This window comes from Rhineura floridana, chromosome 6, assembly GCF_030035675.1.
Source record: "Rhineura floridana isolate rRhiFlo1 chromosome 6, rRhiFlo1.hap2, whole genome shotgun sequence".
NCBI lineage: Eukaryota > Metazoa > Chordata > Lepidosauria > Squamata > Rhineuridae > Rhineura > Rhineura floridana.
This window is the reverse complement of record NC_084485.1, coordinates 25,276,546-25,296,258: the sequence shown is the minus strand read 5'-3', so window position 1 is coordinate 25,296,258 and position 19,713 is coordinate 25,276,546. Positions and strand designations below refer to the sequence as shown.

The following is a 19,713-nucleotide window of genomic DNA, read 5'->3' as shown; positions in this document are numbered from 1 at the left end:
CATGGGAGACAGAACCGAACCCTGCGGGACCCCATATTGGAGAACTCACGGGGTCGAGCAATGTTCCCCAAGTATTATCTTCTGGAGACGGCCCGCCAAGTAGGAGCGGAACCACTGCCAAGCAGTGCCTCCACCACCCAACTCCGCAAGTCTCTCCAGAAGGATACCATGGTCGATGGTATCAAAAGCCGCTGAGAGATCAAGGAGAATCAACAGAGTTACACTCCCTCTGTCTCTCTCCCGATATAGGTCATCACACAGGGCGACCAAGGCCGTCTCAGTGCCAAAACCAGGTCTGAAACCCGACTGAAATGGATCTAGATAATCGGTTTCATCCAATAGTGCCTGGAGCTGGTCAGCAAAAAAGAGGGAGGGGCATGGCTGTGACTATCATGATGGGACCCTGCACTTCTGAATTTGCCACTACACTACTGCACAAAAGCCAGGTTTACAGACACACACACACTCCCCTCTCTCCCCTCCATCAAAGCCAGCAAGGGTTATTATCATAATTCAGGGGTTGCATTTCAGTCAGGTAAAAGCACTTGAAGAGGGCATGGAGCAGGGCCAGTGAGGGGTGTGGCCTGGTGAGGGCCATAGCATGGGAAGAGCCATAAGGGTCAAATAGAAAAGCCTGCCTGGTAATCCTCAATCTTTTCAGACCCGTGGCGTGCCACTATTAGCCCCAGCATACAATGTAGGCCCACTTTTTAAATTGTTTAATGTCTGTTTCATTCATACCCCCCCTCCCCGTTCCTGTCTGTTGCTCTCCTTCACACACTTTCAGAAACGGGGGCAGTGCTGCTGATGTAGTCCAGATCAGGTGAACATGTGTGCCAGGCATAGGCCCTAGTCCACTGAATGAAGGCGAATGTGCCCAAAGGAGATTTTTGGGTAAAATAGTGGCTTCCATCTGGCAACTGCCAGAAGATGAGTTTCATCCCAGCCCCAATTTCACCCCCACCCCAAATATAATATCCCAGTTTCAGTGTCTGCAAATGTGATGGTAATTGGGAGGTGGGGTTTTAGGCTCAACACTAAGAAACATTGATTCATTTTTGCTTCTAGTCAATGTCACCCATCATGTTATGGCAAACCAGGGTGATTTCTTAACTAATGTGTAAGGATACTCAACTCACATGTGTGTAAGTCAGTCATGCGGGCTGACCAAGTGACTCTGCAGGCTAATTCATACATGGCGTTAGAATCCCACCCCTTGATGAGTAGCACTGTGTGGGGAGTGAAGGGATGTATGTGTGATGCTTTTTTACTCTGTCACCCCCCACAAGTTGGAGGGCAATCTTCTGAAGCATGGAGCCTCCACAAGTACAGGTGAAAGTTCATCAGCTGTGGAAGGTGATGGGAATGACGATGGGAATATGATGCCCCTCACATGATGCTACATGCATGGGGGGATTATAATGCCTGGGGAGGATTACTGTAACATCAAGTGATCACTTGTATGGGTGAATGGGCACCACAAACAGAATATTAATATTACCTTTTGTCAACTGGAAAGCAATACTTTTCAGTAAAATTAGTTCACAAATTTAGCAATAGGTAGCATTAAGCCACCAAGCGATAGGGAATCAAATAATGTAATGCATGTGCAAATCAGGCATATTGTTAAGAGAAGAAATCTGGACCCCTTTTTTACAACAGTGAACGTAGTTCACATAAGCAGGTACATTCACTGATGATGATTGCAACGTCAAATGACAACTTCAGTGTGAGACTGCACCATCCCCAATTCAGCAGCACTGACAGCTTGTATCACCTACATGCAATGCTTTTCAGTGATTTGAATTCAAAGCTGCAGCCATGGACCCTAGAAGTGGGAGTGGAGTATAAGGAGGCTAGATCCCTTCCTAAGATTGGCTGGGGGCACGGGATGGGATAGGGCTGAAAGCCACCCCAGGGAAGATCAGACAAAAAAGACTGCTGTTGATGTTTTATAAGGTCTACTATGGTGAGTTACCTGTTTACTAATTTATTTATTTTATTGAAGTGTATGTATGTTTATTATAAACTCATTATACTGAATGGCATACCTTATAGGAACAAGGGAGTGTTGATCACGGGGTGCATCTGTTAAGGTATCAGTCTTAGCTTCTAATTTCCTGGCTTGTGGAGCTTGAGTGAACACGAGAGAGACTTTACGCCGATCTTAAACCAGCAGAGTTGTTGATCACTGAATAGCCATGATTGGGCCATTAGAAAAGCAGATTTTTTAAAAAAATCAGCCTGAGAAATACGCAAAATTCATCACATCCTCCTGACCTCCTTTACTCTGTTCCCCCTCATGAACCAACAAAATCCTTCCAGAATTCCTGCCTACACCTGCAAGTCTTCAGGTGTTGTTCAATGATCAAGAGATCAGAAATCCAAAGATGCACATGTATGTCTAAACGAGTCCTTAAGCAACAAGTACCATGGAGATATAATTCCAAATAAAACATTTTCCTTCTGTTGAATTTGATATTTTATTATTTTTATCATAATCATCATCATTATTTTTATCATCATTATTTTTATCATTACCATTATTTTTTATCATCATCATTATTAAATGGAGGAAATAAGGCGACATGCTACAGAAAATCTAGGGGAGCGATGCATTAATGAGTGTACTGTGCAAACTACATAAATGGAGCCGCAGAAGACAGCATTCTCTCTCTGTCCCCCCCTGCTTCTTCCTAATTAAATATAATTAGTAGGAGACAGAAAGCCATAAAATACTACAGCCTTCTTCATAATGAGTAAGTTCCTTCAATCCCCCAAGTTCCAAAGTCGGTCTAGTCATTGGTTCGTCATTGAATTCATTGTACTGGCAGGCAGCCCAAGTTATTCATGAACTGACTCATTTTTGAAAGAAAGAATATCTGACCTGCACTGGTGGAAGCTCCAGTTAGGTAGCAGGAATCGTGCTGAATCGATAGTATTTTCTGTGCCTTTGTCGTTATAGACTTAGTCACTGTACTGTGAACATTACTCATCCAATTTATGTCTAGAATCAGCTTCACATTGAAGGAGAATGGATTTTAGTGGGAGTACTCAAGATGGAGTTTCAGCCCTAGGGACAAGGGTAGGAGTACTAGATCACGGTTTCTGATATAAAAGAGACTGTAGAATGCTTCTTCATTGAATGAATTCTGACTAGTCTGGAGGATGAGCTGTTTAGTTGAGGTGGTGGGCGTTTTTGTAGCTCAGTGACAAAGTATCTGCTTTGCTCGCAGAAGGTCCCTGGTTCAAGCCTTGGCATCTTCAGCTACGGCTAGAAATATCTCCTCTCTGAACCCCTAGAGAGCTGCTGCCAGTTAGTGTAGACAGTACTGAGCTAGATAGTCCAATTGTTCCTTTGTTCTCGGCAATGAAAATCCTTCTGGGGGTTTCCACTTTGGGGGTCACCACAGGGGAAACCACAGGAGGGGAGAGTGCTCTTCTGCTCAAGCCCTCCTTGTGGACTTCCCATGGGCATCTGGTTGGCCACTGTGAGAACAGGATGCTGGACTAGATGGGCCACTGGCCTGATCCACCAGGCTCTTCTTATGTTCTTAAGAGACTGAGAGACTTATATACTCACTGCCAGCTCCTGCTCTTTCTTGTCCTTCATCAGATCATTGCTTGCAGATAGATCATTGCTTGCCACTAGATCTTCTCTCAAACAGACCCTTGCTACTGAATATATGTTTCTATGGTGACATTGGGATTCCCATTATGTCTGTTACTGCCTTTGCACTTGAGGGGCGATGGGGGAGAGTCAGGGGTCAAGGCAGGGCTTGGGGCATAGTTGGATGGGCTGTTGGAGGACGCAGGTGAGGCATCCCTAAGGTGGGGCTGTTCAGTCTGTCTTTGGACTACTGTGGGTTCCACCAGGTCTTCTGTTGGAGTGGGGTTCTTCTCTTCCTCTAAAGAGGTCTTCTAAATGTCTGGGTTGGATGGGGATCCTGCCAGCTCTCAGGGATGCTGTAGTAGTGGATTGCCTGCATCAGGTGATGCAATAGATGATCTCTGAGGTCCATTCCAGCACTGATTCTGTAAGCAGATGTCACCATTCACTACAATGTCACCGTGCTTAGTGGAAAGGCTCACTGAATAGAAATGAACTTTTATGGCAGGGGTGGCTAACCTTTTTTGGTTGGCTAACTCTCAAGAGGAGCACGTGCCAGATCACACATACATACAGGTCACACACAGAGAGTTCTACAACCTCCCCTCCCTGCATCCTCCCCCTTCAGCTGCTCAACTAAATGGGAAACAGTTGAGCAGCTGGAAAGAGGAAGCATACACACAGATGGGTGAACATGTATATACTCACCACGTGCAACCCTTGAAGTTGACTTCCCTCGTCCCTCACCTTTCCAGTCATTAAACAATGAGTTCCCACCAGATTTGCATTCACTTCTCCTTTCAGAAAGATGTGAGGGAAAGTCTTCAGGGACTTCTTCTTCAAGGCCCTCCTGGCCTTTTCCAAGCTGGGTGGGGAGAGACAGCCTCAGTCTGCTGGAAGCAGGCACTAAGCAGCTCCCCGATTAGAAAGGTCCAACAAGTTCATCAAGGAACTGTGAAACACGTCGTCATATCTCGTGTAGGTGAAACCGAATTCGGAGAGGGAGCAGGACTTGGCTGGGGCCTTGTCGGGCTGGATGGGGAGACTTAATGGGCCAGAAGTGGCTTGGGGGCAGCAATTTGTCACCTCTGCTTTGTGGGAACACTAGACTCTCCTGTAGGGATGGAATGATAATATTAAGGGCTCCTTGACACTATATTTGCCACATGTGTCAAAGCCTTGCGCTTGCAGAAGGTAGGAAAACCTCTTGCAACGTTTTGCACTTCACACATTATGGCACATCCAGATTCTCCCACTGAAGATTCTCCCTTCCCTTCTCTCTCCCTCTCTCTGTCTATTTCATTATCTCCACAGTAAAATGAAATGTGCAGTTAGATCTGCAACTGGTGAATGTCCCTTTTAAAAATAAGAATAGCGCATTTGTAGCAGCAGGAGGGTGATAACAGTGTCATGGGCAATAACAGTGTCATGCTTAATAAATTTGAGACACATTTTAGGATGCAAATGTAGCAGCTTTACTCCTTCATGCTATTTATTGGTTTAATGGTCTTAATTACAAAAACAGTTTGCATATGAATGCTGCCGCAGAGGGGACAGATTCTGCACTATATCTTGTGGCCGTGGGGGCCTTTCATCTGGCCAAGTGTGCCACAAGTACAGTCCAAAGTATATGATACTGTCATGCTTTAAAATAAAATTAATACATTTATTATTAATAACAATTTATTGTATTTATTCTTTTTTTTCAGAAAAGCAAAACTCAAAGTTTTACAAGAGTTACAAAAATAAACATTGAAAACCAGTGTAAAAACAAGGATAAAACAATCTGACATACACCAGCAATATATATAAAAGAACTGATCCAGTTCAACCCTACACCGCTAAAAGAGAAGCAGAGAATTAAGGCCCAAGGTCCTGGGTGAATAAGAATGCTTTTACCTGGCGCCTGAAAACAGATACTGATGGCACCTGGTGTGCCTCTCTGGTGAGAGCATTCCATAAATGGGGAGCTGCCCCTGAGAAATCTTGTTCTTGTGTTGTCACCGTCCACACTTCCTTCAGAGAGGGCACATGGAGAAGGGCCACAGATGATAAATGCAGGCAGGTCCAGGTTGGTTCATGTGAGGAGAGGTGGTCCTTGATATATTGGGGTCCTGAACCTCATAAGGCTTTATAGGTCAAAACCAGCACTTTGAACTGAGCCTGGTAACTAATTGGTAGCTGAAGAAGTTGTACCAGGTTTGGTGTTTTGTGTTTAGACCATCTTGCCTGATCAACAGCCTTCCTGCTGAATTCTATACCAGCTGCAGTTTCCAAACCTTCTTGAAAGGCAGCCCCATGTATCATATATTGCAGTAATCTAACCTAGAGGTTACCAGAGCATAGACAATAGAAGTTAAATTTATTGACATTTTTTTGTTTTTAAAAATACTGTTTTATTTGTGTACTATGGCCCTGGCTGATAGCCAACTAAGTCAGAGTAGATCCACTGAACTTGTCCATTGATTTCAATAGGTCTACTCTGAGTATGATTAACATCAGCTATCACTCTATATTTCTATAAGACCAAAAGGAGGGGGGGGGGGAGAGGGAAGATACTAGATGCAGGAACAGTTCAGAGAAAACAAGTTCTCAAAGTGCCAACATGTTTTATTATGCCCAACCCATTTGAGGATTAAGAAATTCCTTCATCAACGGCAAAATTCTTAACGGCAACATGCAAAGATAAACTTCTTTCTCCTTGAAGCTACAGAAAATTATCTTTGAAGGTTGCAGATAAGAAGTGTTGCTAGTGAAGGATTTATGATTTCCAAAACACGTTGGACATAGTAAAACTTTTTGGTGCTTTTGAGAACTTGTCCTTTGGTTCCCCCCACCCCGAATTTCTATATGGCCACTCAGTAACATTGTTCTCTGGGTAGCACACATGAAACAATAAAATACAATTTTAAAATACAGTATCATAAAATCACAGTTTTCAGCACAGAAGAGTTTTTCCTTGGCAGAGAGAGAAAAATCAGATAAATCAAGAGCACATAACTTTAAAATGGTGGTTGGAACCACAACAATTTCATACATGTTAAAAATCAAAGGGTTTTGAAAGACCTGAAAAAATAAAGAAGTTTTCACATGGCACTGAAAAGGCCACAAGGAATTTGGCAGGCAATCCTCTCTGGGGAGGATACTCTGCAGCTGGGGTGCCACCACTGAGGAGGCCCTCTTCCTGGTAGCTAGCTGTCTCCCTTCACTCGGAGGATGCACCTGGAGTGGGAACTTAAAAGTTTGGTTTGCTATATATGGGATAAGCATTTTTTTTTTTAGGTATCCTGGTCCTGAACCTATTCAAACCAGCATTTTGAATTGGATTTAGAAATGGACTACAGCCCATCAGAAAGGTGAGATGTGACAGGTGCCCACTATCTGCACTTTCCAGAAAAACTGAAGACATTTTCCCCAGCTGTATGAATAAGTCTCTGCCATGGGTGTCCACTTTGTGTTGTTCTTAAATTCATGTTCTGTTATTTTTGATGCTGTTTTTATTACATTTTGTACATCGTTTTGGAAAGGAGATGAATAAAGAAATAACAACAGAATGCAAATTAAACAAACAGCGGAATTCACCAATCTTGGATAGCTCACACTAGTTCCAAAGACCTAAATCCAGTAAACAGAGAGAAATAAAAATAGAAGGGCAGTAAGCAAGAAAGGGAAAGAAATACATAGGAGGAAAGTGGGGGGAGTGAAGGTGAGGTGAACCAGCAAGGGTATTTAGAAATACAATTCAGAATTCAAAACTCCAAGATTTCAGACCAGATCCCATTGGATGTGAGCATCGCATCCATTAAAATACGATTCTTTGACTGCCAGGCCCAAAAGCACTTCTTTCTGGGTTTTGTTGTGTGGTGGGGTTGATGCTTTCAGATGCTGGAGGGTGAGACATGCGGCTATTGTGGCTGCTCACAAGGATCAATAGTTTTGGACATGGTGTGATTTTCCACAATGGAGAATGCTTTATATCATTTCAGACTATTTATCTGTCTAGCCCAGTATTGTCTGCTTTGATGGGCAGCAGCTTCAGGATCTGTGGCAAAGGGTCTTTCCCATTGCTTGCTCCCTAAAATCATTGTACCTGCCAGGGATTGAACCTGGGGCCTTATTTTTGCAAAGCACATGCTTGACCACTGAGCTGTGGTCCCTATGGTTCCTAAAGAAACCTCTTCCCTTTGTCCCAACTCTGGGACCAAATCCTAGCCTAGTTGCTGTTGTAGTAGCAGTCACTGGCTCTGCTGAGCAGCAGGGCCAGCGCCAGCTGTGACTGGACCCTTCAGCACCAGCCTCCTCCGGGCCTGTAGCACCGTATAGCTCAACATACCCTGCCGATACAGGCAGCATATGGCTTAATAGGCCCATGTGCCCTACGTACCTTTTGCATCAATGTGCATGCCTTTTGCACAGCATGCACATACCTGCCATCAACCAAGATGGTGGGATGCCCATGCTGCCTTCTTGGGTGATGACAGGCATGTACGTGCAGTGTGTGCGGCATGTGTGCTGACATGCTAATGTGACAGGTAGGTGGGATGGGTGATCTTATTGAAGCCTGCACTGCCTGTATTGGGGTGTGTGCCTGGGAGCTCCCGCTCTTAAATCCACAGCAGTGTTGGGGTTGTGCAATCCAACACTATTGTGGATTGCAGAGCAGGAGCGCCACCCTCCCATCCTAATGAGGGCCCCCTTAGATGTCCTTGGCCAGGGCCCAGTCTGGCCACCTGCTGGCACCAGGCCTGCAGAACAGTACTTTTCCTGCACCATACTGACTCTGGGTTAGCCTTACAGCCAGGAACAATCACATGGTTTAGTGTGATATGCATGAGCAGGAACAAGTTGACCAAAATTCCAAACATTCCTGTTTCCCCAAGCATTTGATGGTTAAAGGAGACTGTTCCTGGCAACCCAGAGATCACTGGAGAACAGCATGTTTTTAACTGTAAGCTGCCTTTAGAATGTTATTAACTGTTTTTAGCATGCTTGTTATTGTTCTTGAATTGTTTTGTTGATGTGTTTGCCATCCTGGTCTCCTTCGGGAGGAAGGGCAGGATATGAATTTAATCAATCAATCAATCAATCAATAACAATTTTATTAGCTTTAGACTGAGCCCCCAAACAGTAAAAAATAATATTTTACATGGTAAGCAGAGCAGAAAAAGAATGGCCACTTTTGCAAATCATGATGTGCCAACTTCCATCATCCCTAACCATTGGCCGTATTGGCTGGGCTGATATGAGTTGTGGTCCAACATCATTTGGAGGGCAAATTAGGGAAGGCTGTGCTACGCCGAGCTTTAGAGCAAAAGGCATGAGCTGCAATAGGCTTTGGGCTCACATGCTCTATCTTCCCTTAACTTCCTCCCACATGGCTATGAAGACAAGTTTGGATGCCTTTGCTTACACTTTAGTTAACCACAGTTTGCACAGTTTGCCAGTTTCAGAAACCATGGTTTGAAGCTGAGTCAATATATAGGTTCAGGCTGCCCTACAGCCTGTCTGTTATCTATTGAGTCTAAATAATTGGAGTGTGCAGAATTTACTGAACGTAATGCATATCTTCTTGAAATGTCCATGTCCAATGGCTTTAAAATTATTGAACACAGAATTTCCATAATACAATATCTTTTCACCTTTGGGCTCTAACTATGATTACTCTTCTGTAGGTTCATAATGCTCACTGACATCTTGCCACCAGTTAGGGATGCTGCCAAATTCCACCACAGGTGGCATATAGACTGAAAACCCAGATATGAACTGGAATGGAATTATTGCTGGAATGCACCAGGACCTGACAGACTGCAGATTCAAGTAGTCCAAGTTATTAATACTAATAAATTAATAGCTGGGATATGCAACAGCTTGAAACTGCTGGAAGCCCACTCAAAGAACTTTGGACAACCACAAAGGGAATGTTCCCTTTAAAAATTTGGAAGTTGCCTGCCACTGTGTCAGTAACCCCCCCCCAAAGCTATCATAGGTAATGTCCACCATCTTGAACTGGAGTGGCATCAGCCTGCTTCTTGATGATGCCACTTTACAGCAGTTCCTGAACCTCAAAAGTCTCCATGACAGCCTTTACTTACATGGTGTCCTCCAAATGTTTTGGATGAGTACTGGCTGCAGCTGATGGCAGCTGTAGTCCAAAGCATTTGGAGGGCACCAGGCTAGTGAAGACTGCTCCATGGTTTTTCATAGGTGTTAGCTTATTCCACCAAAAACTTGATATCCATACTGACATTTTCTAGGCATACTGGTCAAGCTTAGCAAAAAAAAAAAAAATCCCAGCTGGAAAGATCTTTCAGAACGTTTGCCATATAAAATTGCCTACATGGAGAAATTGTGTCTTTTTTTTTCTTTTAAGGCAAGAAAAATCTTAGTGAAGCAGAACACATGGTGAGAAATGTCTCCCTCTTAATGAGCTGCCATCCTATCTCGAGGTCGTCTATTTTTGCAGGTTTATCTCAAGTATATAAAAGCCAAGTTTTTGGCACAGAGCCAGGTGCGTAGAATATGATCTTGCCACTGCAAGATAGTGCATTCACTTAAAGAAAAGAAAAACCCTTCACAATACCTGCTATCTGTTAGATCGCATAGGTGTTTTTCCCCCTCCATAGCCAAAGAAGGCACATTATTTTTGTTGTTGTTGTAGAAGCAGCAGAATAAATAAAATGAGAGGCCTGTTTTCCAGAAGGCCATCTATATACCTTGAAGGACAGTAGCGACAGTAGCAATGTTAGCTGATCAAGGCCACCGTGGTGCAGTAGATGCAATGTGGACAACTGTTCCTTAGCCCTGGAGCTCACCCCTACTGGCATGTGGCCTCCAGAAGGTTGCCCATGAGACAGTGTGGCCCTCAGGCTGAAAAAGATGCCCCATTCCTGCTTTAGCAACACCTGTATTGAAGGGGGCATGTGTAGGGAGAAAGGGGGAAATACCCATTGCCAATTCAACACTTCCTCATACCATATTCAGTCACACTTAGTCAATCAGTTGGGATGGGATGGGGATGGATCCTGATGTCATCCATACACACTGCATTACTTTAAATGGACAATCCATTTATATATGCATCTGAAAGCTCATCCCCAACCACAATGTATCGCAGTGTTGTGTGTAACAACACATGATTGGAGATAAATACTTGCTATTTAATCAGCGCCAAATAAATTGGGCAATGGAACCTGCAGTAAGGGACATAAGAAGGCATCACTTTCCATTCTGATCTGTGCTCATCGCATGCAGCACTGTTTCTGTTCTGCTGCAGTTCGTCTTCTGCCAAAAATGACATTATTTGTTTTGCTGTCTGCTGGTAGAGAAATTATGTAGCTTACCTCATTTCATGTAATTATTTACATAAATTACATAAATTATGTTGTCATTGTGTTATTCTACCCCATTTGTAATCAGTTACGTATTGTTTGCGGATTGAAAGTAACAGCAACAGTAAATACTGATTGTATTCGCTGGATTGATTTCTGTTCTGGTCATGAGACGAATAAGTGAACACTGGCAATTTCCACTCCCATTTCCATCAGAATTCTCCAACATCCCTGCTGCCAGTGCAGTATGACAACTATCTTGTAGGCAAAGTTCCCTGGGCAATGGAGGCACATTCTGTTGGGTGGCCAACTTGCAACCTAGAGATTAACTGTGCTGCAACCCTATGAAAGTAGTTGTCATGGATGTCAAAGATTGCCCCCCTGGGGTCCTTTGACCTCAGCACCCCAAGGGGAGTTCTTTGCTTCCGAGAACAGTCCCAACACCTTTGGGTCCCTGCTTCCCAGGCAAACTCTCCCTCCTTTCAGGATTAAGTTCCTGGTAGTAACTGCCACCACCCCTTTTCCAGCTCTCTATTCTGAGGTAGGGGACCTCAGAGCGCCAACAGAATTCCATGAGCAGACTACTTGTTGTAGCCCCTGCTCTGGAGCATTCAACCTCACTAATCGACCTTAATCAGTAGCGTTCAGCGATCAAAGACTGGATTTAGAATAATTAGTTTCAAGCAAGACACACCACTTATAAAAGGGTAGTTTATTTAGAAGAAAAGAAAGGTATATACAAAAAGAGAGCAACAATTGTTTCCTCAAAGTTAGTTGCCCTTAGCTGGGCTACGAGAGATACATTGGCATAACAAAGGTGAGAGGTTCAATACAGACAAAAGAACATAACAAAAGCTTCCTAGTCTAAGATTTTCTACTCACAGTACAGTAGCCTGGTTCCCAATGGCTTTTTCTTGGAAATCCTTAGACGAGTCAAGGTAACAGGGAACCACTTCATTTTTATGGAGTTTAGTGGTCAACAGGGAAGGGGTCCAATTAGCCATCCTGGGTGCCCCTTCCGTGATCACCTCCTTTGAAGATAAGGGGGGCTAGACATCCTAGGTGTCCCTTTGGTGATCCCCTCCTTTGAGGATAAGGGGGGCTAGACAGTCCCCCCAGGGGTCCTGATGTGCAATACCCCCTTTTCCTGAATTTTTGATCTCTGGAAGCAAACAAGAGATAACAAATAATGTTCAGCTGCATCTTCTTGACTTATGCAAATTGCCTCTCTGGCACTGAGGCACGGATCTTTCTCAACAGGGTATCCCAGGGATCCACAAGGCTCCCAGAATTCTCTCTGGTTGAACCATTTTAGCTTGACCAAAGATAACAAAGGTAGCTATTCTTGACAATGGAGAGTAAATGAAAGTTGCCAATCACATTTGGTTGGTTGCTTGCAAGAAGGTACCTGCCAATGCCAAAGACAACGAAGCAAAACATTTTAAAGGCTAAGAATAGAAGTTGGGACCCAGTACAGACCATGCCCACAAACCAGTGCAATACCGGCTGTAAGATGTTTGCTAACAGATGTTAACACATTCCTTTTATTTTATTTTATTCTGTCCCTGTTCCAGACTGCTGATTTCTGTCATTGTGTTAGCTTTCCTGATTGTTGGCAGTTTGTCCAACCAGATGTTGAGCTGAAGAAATTCTAAGTGCCTGAATGGTGGTAGTGGTGATGGGGGAGGCAACTCAGCCTCATCTCCTCCTGGTGTTCCTTCAGATATTTGATCCTCCTCACTTGGAACAAATTGCTTCTGTTTGACTCTTTGGCTGTGAAAAGCATCCTGCTGTAATAGCTGCCATGTGTCGGGATCAATACAAAAGTGTGAAGCAGTTGCTTTTGCTCGATTTTAACAAGAGAGAAGGAGGCAATTGAATCATTCTGAAGAATCAGCACTTCGGGATACATTGAACCTCTTTGTCTTTGTCTGTGCTCGTTTCCCTGTAATCCTTATGCAAAAGAAAATGAAATCCTGACAATGTGTTTTATTGATCTCTGTCAATAGTGAATATTGCTCTGAATTTCCTTCCCAAAATAATGTTTGTTGTGCACTACAATGAGTGTGGCCCCAATCCAGTGAATGTTACATATGACATGCAGCAGCCTATTCAGAAGTAAGCCTCTATATCTCAATCGGACTTTCTACATGAGGAGTGAGGACACCTTTCCAGGCTAGGAGTCACCTTCCCTTGTGGATAACTTTCTAGCGGCCACATGCCAGTGATGGGTAAGGCCAGAGGCAAAAGTGGGTGGAACAATGAATGTAAATTTTACCTTTGTCCAGTAGGGGAGTTTCTTCATATACCCACATACCTCCCTCTATCTGCCATCCAGGCAAGTACGAGTCATTATCAGAGTTCAATGACACATTCCGGAAAGGCAAAAAACTCAAGGAAGGTGTAAAGCAAGACTGGTAAGGAGCATGGCCTGGGAGGAGTCCCAAGGGCTAGGCAGAGAGATCTGGAGGGCTGCATTTGGAGGGCCTGGGTTCAGTTTTACCTAACCAGTGCCATGGTTCAGCCCCCTAAGGTGCAGTGCTTTGTGAATACTCACAAACGCTTGGAAGGCATTCACAGAGTATCTGCCAGTCCTGAGATGATGAGCAACTGCTGTGATGGAGTGGTGGCAGAGATGACAGGCATTCTCTGAGCCCCAGCAGAACATCTTTTGCTAGGGATGGGACTAGGATGATTTGCATCATTTTCATGCAAGGGAGGAAGCAGTTCTGGTAGCATCAACACTATCAAGGTGCGTAGGGCCTTGTTTGTCTTGCTCCCAGCAGGCAAGAAGCTTGCCTTGATGTACAGCTTGTGAGCGATATACCTCCAGATAAGTGACCTTAGGGCTGCAACTTCAGTTCCACTGAAAATAATGAAATGAGTTAGCTGCAACAAACTAAAGAAGTTCTGTTGCTTTTGCACCATCTTATGCAAGAACATGATAATTTGGGCTAACTCAGGGCAGTGTTACCTTGGGCGTCATATAGCAGTTTCAAGCAGTGACTGTCATGCAAGACTGTGGGTGGGAGATTGTGATGGATGGATGGATAGATGGAGAAAAAGGTGGGTTTTCTCAATAAGAGAGTCAGTGTGGTGCAGTGGTTAGAGCAATGGACTAGGATCTGGGAGACCATGGTTCAAATTCCCACTCAGTCACAATCTTTCAGCCTAACCTGCCTCACAGGGGAGAACCATGAAGGTCACCTTGAACTCCTTGGAGGAAAGGTAGGTTATAAATGTACTAATAAAGAATGACAGCTGCTGTTGCTCCAGGCAAAGATAGCTTGCTGTACAAAGGGGAATTCCTAGTTGCTTATGCCCTTCCTGATTAGTAGTAGCTGAATTATAGAGGACAGACTTGGGGTCAGCAGGAAGCATCCTCAGATAGTTCCTGGTGAGATGGGGGTGGGATACAATGCTGATCCTGCCCTGGGCCTTTTTTTTTTTTTAAAGGTCCACTCTTACTGGTTTCAGGTGGCTGTCAACTTTATTGATTCTATCCAGAATATATGTTCCAGTGACAGGCCAGACAAAGTTGGACTCCATACGTTGTGAACTACAACTTCCATCAGCCCCAGCCAGCATGGTGAATGGTGAGGAATGATGGGAGATATAGTCCAGCAGTAATTGGAGGGCATCAGGTTAAGGAAAGCCAGTGTAGCACGATTTGCATAAGTTGCAATTGTTGGCCCTCTTCTAGGACATCATGGCGGACAGAAATGGCTACCAACTAGGGCTGCCAGAACCGTCAAGGTAAGCCCTCCAGAGACCCTCCTCAAATCTTTTAAGGATGCCATTGTAAGAGAGGAGACCAGATGACACTTTGCAGAGAATCTCCTCAACCTTGGAGCCAGTCCTGAGGGACAGAGCATCCTTCTTCCTTTCTTTATCTCACCTTGTTTAAGTGGACTGTGCAGTGCTGCAGGGGAGAAATAGAAAGGAGGGGCAAATGGAAACAAGAAGCTAGGAAGGGAGGACACTACGTCTTTTTAAATGAGGTTAGTTGCGAAGGGCAGCTGCAATCCCTGGGGTTGCTAATGTCTCTGAGGTGAGATGGAAAAATTGCTGAGGAATGTCACTGCCATGCTGCTGTGATGCATTTTCCTGAGATGATGTGGCTCTTCAGATACAAGGAGGATTCTGGGAACATTAGAGAATGCTTCAAACAGACCATTGGTCCATCTAGCTCAGTAGTGTATTCCCTGCCTTGGTATTTCAGACAGAACTCCTTCCCCTACCCTACCTGGAGATGCTGGGGATTGAACGTGAGACCTTTTCCATGCAAAGCATGTGCTCTGACCCTGAGCTGTAGTGCTTCCCCCAAAGGAAGGTGCAGAAGGAGGCTACATTTGAAGTTTCTATTTCTTCAAACGCAAGGTTTGAATAATTCTGTTATACAAATGTATGGTGCAACCGCACTTGGAATACTATGTTCAGGTCTGATTTTTGCACCTCAAAAAGCCTTGTCGAACAGGAAAAGATTCTCAAAAAGGGCAACCAAAATTATCATGGGGGTGGAGCCCCTCCCCTATTTATTTATGTAACATTTATATACTGCGTAGTTGTAATAAAACCTCTAAGCAGTTTACAAGAAATGAGGAAATGTTACAACATTTGGGGCTTTTCAGTTTAGAAAAAGGCAAGTAAGGGTGGCATGACAGTGGTGTATAAAATCATGCATGGTATGGAGAAAGTGGATAGAGAGACATATTTTCTCTCTACCTCCCAATCCTACAACCCAGGTCATCCATTGAAGCGGAATGTTGGAGGATTTGGGACAGACAAAAAGGAGGACTTCTGCACAGATAACATAATTAGTCCCAGGCTATAGTCTGAAGGCACATGAGCCAGCACCCTGCTGAAGCTAAGCAGGGTCAGGTCTGGTCAGTGCCTGGATGGGAGACCGCCTGGGAACCATATGTAAGCTGCCTTGGGTTTCTCTCATGAAAAGAAAGGTGGGGTATAAATGTAATTAATAATAATAATAATCCCCTCCCACAAGAGGCTGTGATGGCTACCCCCATTGGATAGCTTTAAAAAGGGGTTTAGATAAATTAATGGAGCATGGGACTATCAATGGCTTGTAGTCATGATGGCTACTACCTCCAGCATTCAAGGTGCTGTGCCTCTGAACCACAGTTGCTGGGGAACACAAGCGGGGAGGGTGCTGTTGTGCTCTGGTCCTACTTATGGGCTTCCCATAGGCACCTGGTTGGCCAATGTGAGAACAGAATACTGGACTAGATGGGCCTTTGATCTGATCCAGCAGGGCTCTTCTTATTTTATCATTCTTATGTACGGTAAGAAAACTGGAAACACTGAGGCTTTGGGATGGGGATTTCAGACGACAACACCAATAACATTGGTGCAGGGACAGTTTTACCACATGGAGTGTTTGTCAACTTTATGCAGCGGTCTTTTTCAAACTACTCCATTTTCCCATGCTCTATTGAACAGAAATGCACAGCCTGTTCTATATATTGGATGCTGATATGAATAACGGTTGTGGATGGATTTGACAACTGTCATGGAAACAATGAATTAATGCACATGTACGATTCAGTCCTCTTATTCAGAGAGCTAAATGCTCCCAAAGGATGTTGCCAAGACATTTGTGAACCTATTTCTCTTGCTCAATGAATTGAGTTGCTTTTCCTTTGCTGAGTAAATCTGAGTCCAAGATTTGTGGAATAGTCAACCATTTCAACTGACATAAAATTTAAAAATGAGGCACAATTGTAATGGCTTTGATGTTCATAAGGAAAGACACATTGGGTGGTATTCAACTAAATAATTGCAATAGTGCAAAGATTAGCACTAGTGCAATTGGACTTCCCCCCTTCTCCACCTGTGTGAGCCCCACACTGTCCAAATCTCTGGAGGACTGGGGGAAACCCCAGAACAGGTTTAAGGGGCGTGTGGGGGAAGGTGAGGGGAATAATGTTCGCAAAATCAGCAGCTAAGCACTACGTTGACTACAGCCCAATGTAATGAATATAGATCATATACCCCGGCATTTTGCTGAGCAAAATGGGATCATCACAGAAAAGATGTCCTCTATAGTTATGTCTCCCGGTAGAACTGGATCTCCACCACTTATGACCTACCAGACTGAACACGTATGGTACTGTATCAGGTGCTCCACAAATATCTTGTTATTGCTGTTGGCCTGGAACAGCCAAAACAGGGAGATTAATGTAAACACCCTGCAGAACAAAATGCATAGTTCTCTCTGTTTCGTTTGGTGAGTCACAGTTTGTGCAGGCCTGTGGAAGGAATTAAGAAGTACCACCCACTCAGAAACACAAGAACTGGAAACCATAGTTAGTTTATACTATACTTTATTTAAACATGCCAGGATCAGAAATCATAGTTTAGTCTCTGCTTTTTTCAGTAAACCATAGGGTTTACTGAACTAGGGGTGGGGAACCTTTTTCAGCTTGAGGGTTACATTCCCCCATGTGTATGTACACACACACACACACACACACACACACACACACACACACACACACACACCCCTCCATCTAGGCAAGCAGGACAGTGAGTTCAAGGTTACATTCTAGCCAGGCAAAAGCATTAGGGGAGGGCATGGAGCAAACTGGTGAGGGGTGTGACCTGAGAGAGTCCCAAAGGCTGGATAGAGAGGCCTATAGGACTGCATTTGGTCCTCAGGTCTGAGGGTGGTATTCAAAGCTAGTCCTGCTCAGAGTAGCTAATGGGCAAAACTAACTTTGATCTCCGACATGCCTCCTCCCTGACTGGTTTTCGCTGAGCCTTAAAGACCTGGCTATTCAGGCAGGCCTATGGGATTCTCGGGAGGGATTAGTTTTATGATGTATAAATTGATGTTTTAGAATAATTGATGATTTTGTTTTTGATTGTACAGTGTATTTTAATGTATTCCTGTAAGTCGCCTAGAGTGTCCGTTAAGTCGGACAGATAGGCGACTAACAAATAAAATTTTATTATTATTATTATTATTATTATTATTATAACTTAGGTTTATTGATTTCAGTCGTTCACCTCTGAGTAGGACTTAGTTGAATACAAAAGTCCTCCCCTTCCCGGTTTAAACTAAGCAAAGCTGATCTTTGCCGGACATAATGATAAACTATTATTGGTTTAAACCCGGCAGTAGATGCTTCTGATATCCTTCTTATGGCTACACCAAAGAAGCAGATGGGGAGAGGGAGCATGAAAGCCCAAGATTTGTCCAGTCTTGTCTATGTAACACTAAATAATGGTTTATTGTTACTTATATCTGAACCAAGCCATTTACTAATGCCATTGTTCCATCTCTTTCCCCTTACTTTGGGACACAGAATCATAGAATCATAGAGTTGGAAGGGACCTATAAGGCCATCGAATCCAACCCCCTGCTTAATGCAGGAATCCATTGTGAATTGCAGGAATGTGAAAGGTAGAACAGGCAATATAGTATACATGGCAAGCCAAAGTGAAGAGTACAGACTGAAGGGCTTTCCTCTACACAAATCCACTGGAACAAATGGAAGTCATTCTGCTCATTGGCTCTGGTTAAACTCCCATTTATTTCAACAGGGGCTGTGTTGACCAAACTGCAGTGTTCCTCAACCAGTGGATCAGAACCCACCAGCTTCCTCTCTTGCCTGTCTTACCCAGGCTGGCTAGGGCTGATGGGAGTTGTAGTTCAGCAACATCTGGAGAGCCAAAGGTTCCCCATTCCTACCATAGAGTTTTAGTTGGACCAGTGCCAGCACCAGAAACTCTTTGCACGCTGAGTAAAGGAGGCCGGGAGACAGAAAAGTTCGGGGATGTGGGGAGGGAGGGAAGGAAGGGGCCCTCCTCTGAGGGGAAAGGGCCAGAGGAGGTGTTGAAGGAAATTAGAAAGTGAGATCATCATCATCATCATAAACAAGAACAACAAACAAACTGGGAGCAGAATGAAAGGGGATAAGTTAGGAAAGCTTCTTTAGGAGGAGGAAGTGAATGTAATGGGATCAAGGATGAGGGATTAAAAAAAACCTGGCTGGCTTTTGTGGAGGTGGGGTGGGGGGATAAGGTATAAATTGAATGAGAAAATACAAGAAATGGCTAAAATGCTTTGAGGGGCAGCTGGGGGTGTGAAGGGAAAAATATAAGATAAAAACTTAGATCCACTTAGACCAGCAAACTCTGCCTAAAATGGGGAGGCTGAGTCACAGTAACTCCAGCACAAACATCAATACTCAGCTTGAGGACAGTTGAACTACAGAGCTCCTTGCCACAAGAAAAAGGCTGTGGCAAAGAATGTAGCACTTTCCAAAGATGGATCAGATATTGGTAGAAAATGATGTCAGTAACTGCCACTTAATTATGCCAAACTGTCCATCTGCCACCATTTTTTGCCTGGCTCTGACCCTGCACCACCATGTTGTGACTGGTGGGGCTCAGTAATTTTCAGCCATCTCAAGTGGGCTGTGGGGATAGAAAGTTTGAGAACCCCTGCTCTAGGGAAACTGAATCAAAAACTGTCAAAGAATAATCACGCTGGGTCTTCTAACCTTTCCATAAATGCCAAATAAATTTACACCATTGTTAGTAAAAGCAATAGTATACCACCAAAGGTTTGAGATGCAGAGTAACAGCCCTGGAGTCATGATTTGTCGGTTTACGGAAAGGAGAAAAAAATCACTTTGACTGAAGGCAAATCCCTTCTCAGCAGTATCGTTATTACACTCAACAAATAAGTATGTTTACCTTCTGGCTGCTAGCATTACAGATTCAAACAATCCTGCATAACCTTTGCAA

At 44.0% G+C, this 19,713-nt stretch overlaps 1 protein-coding gene across 5 annotated transcripts in view; it reads left to right on the top strand.

Annotated features, from left to right (window-relative positions):
- DOK5 (docking protein 5) overlaps positions 1–19,713 on the top strand; it is a 138,191-nt gene that overhangs the window by 30,822 nt on the left and 87,656 nt on the right. The gene's annotated exons all lie outside the window — the stretch shown is intronic.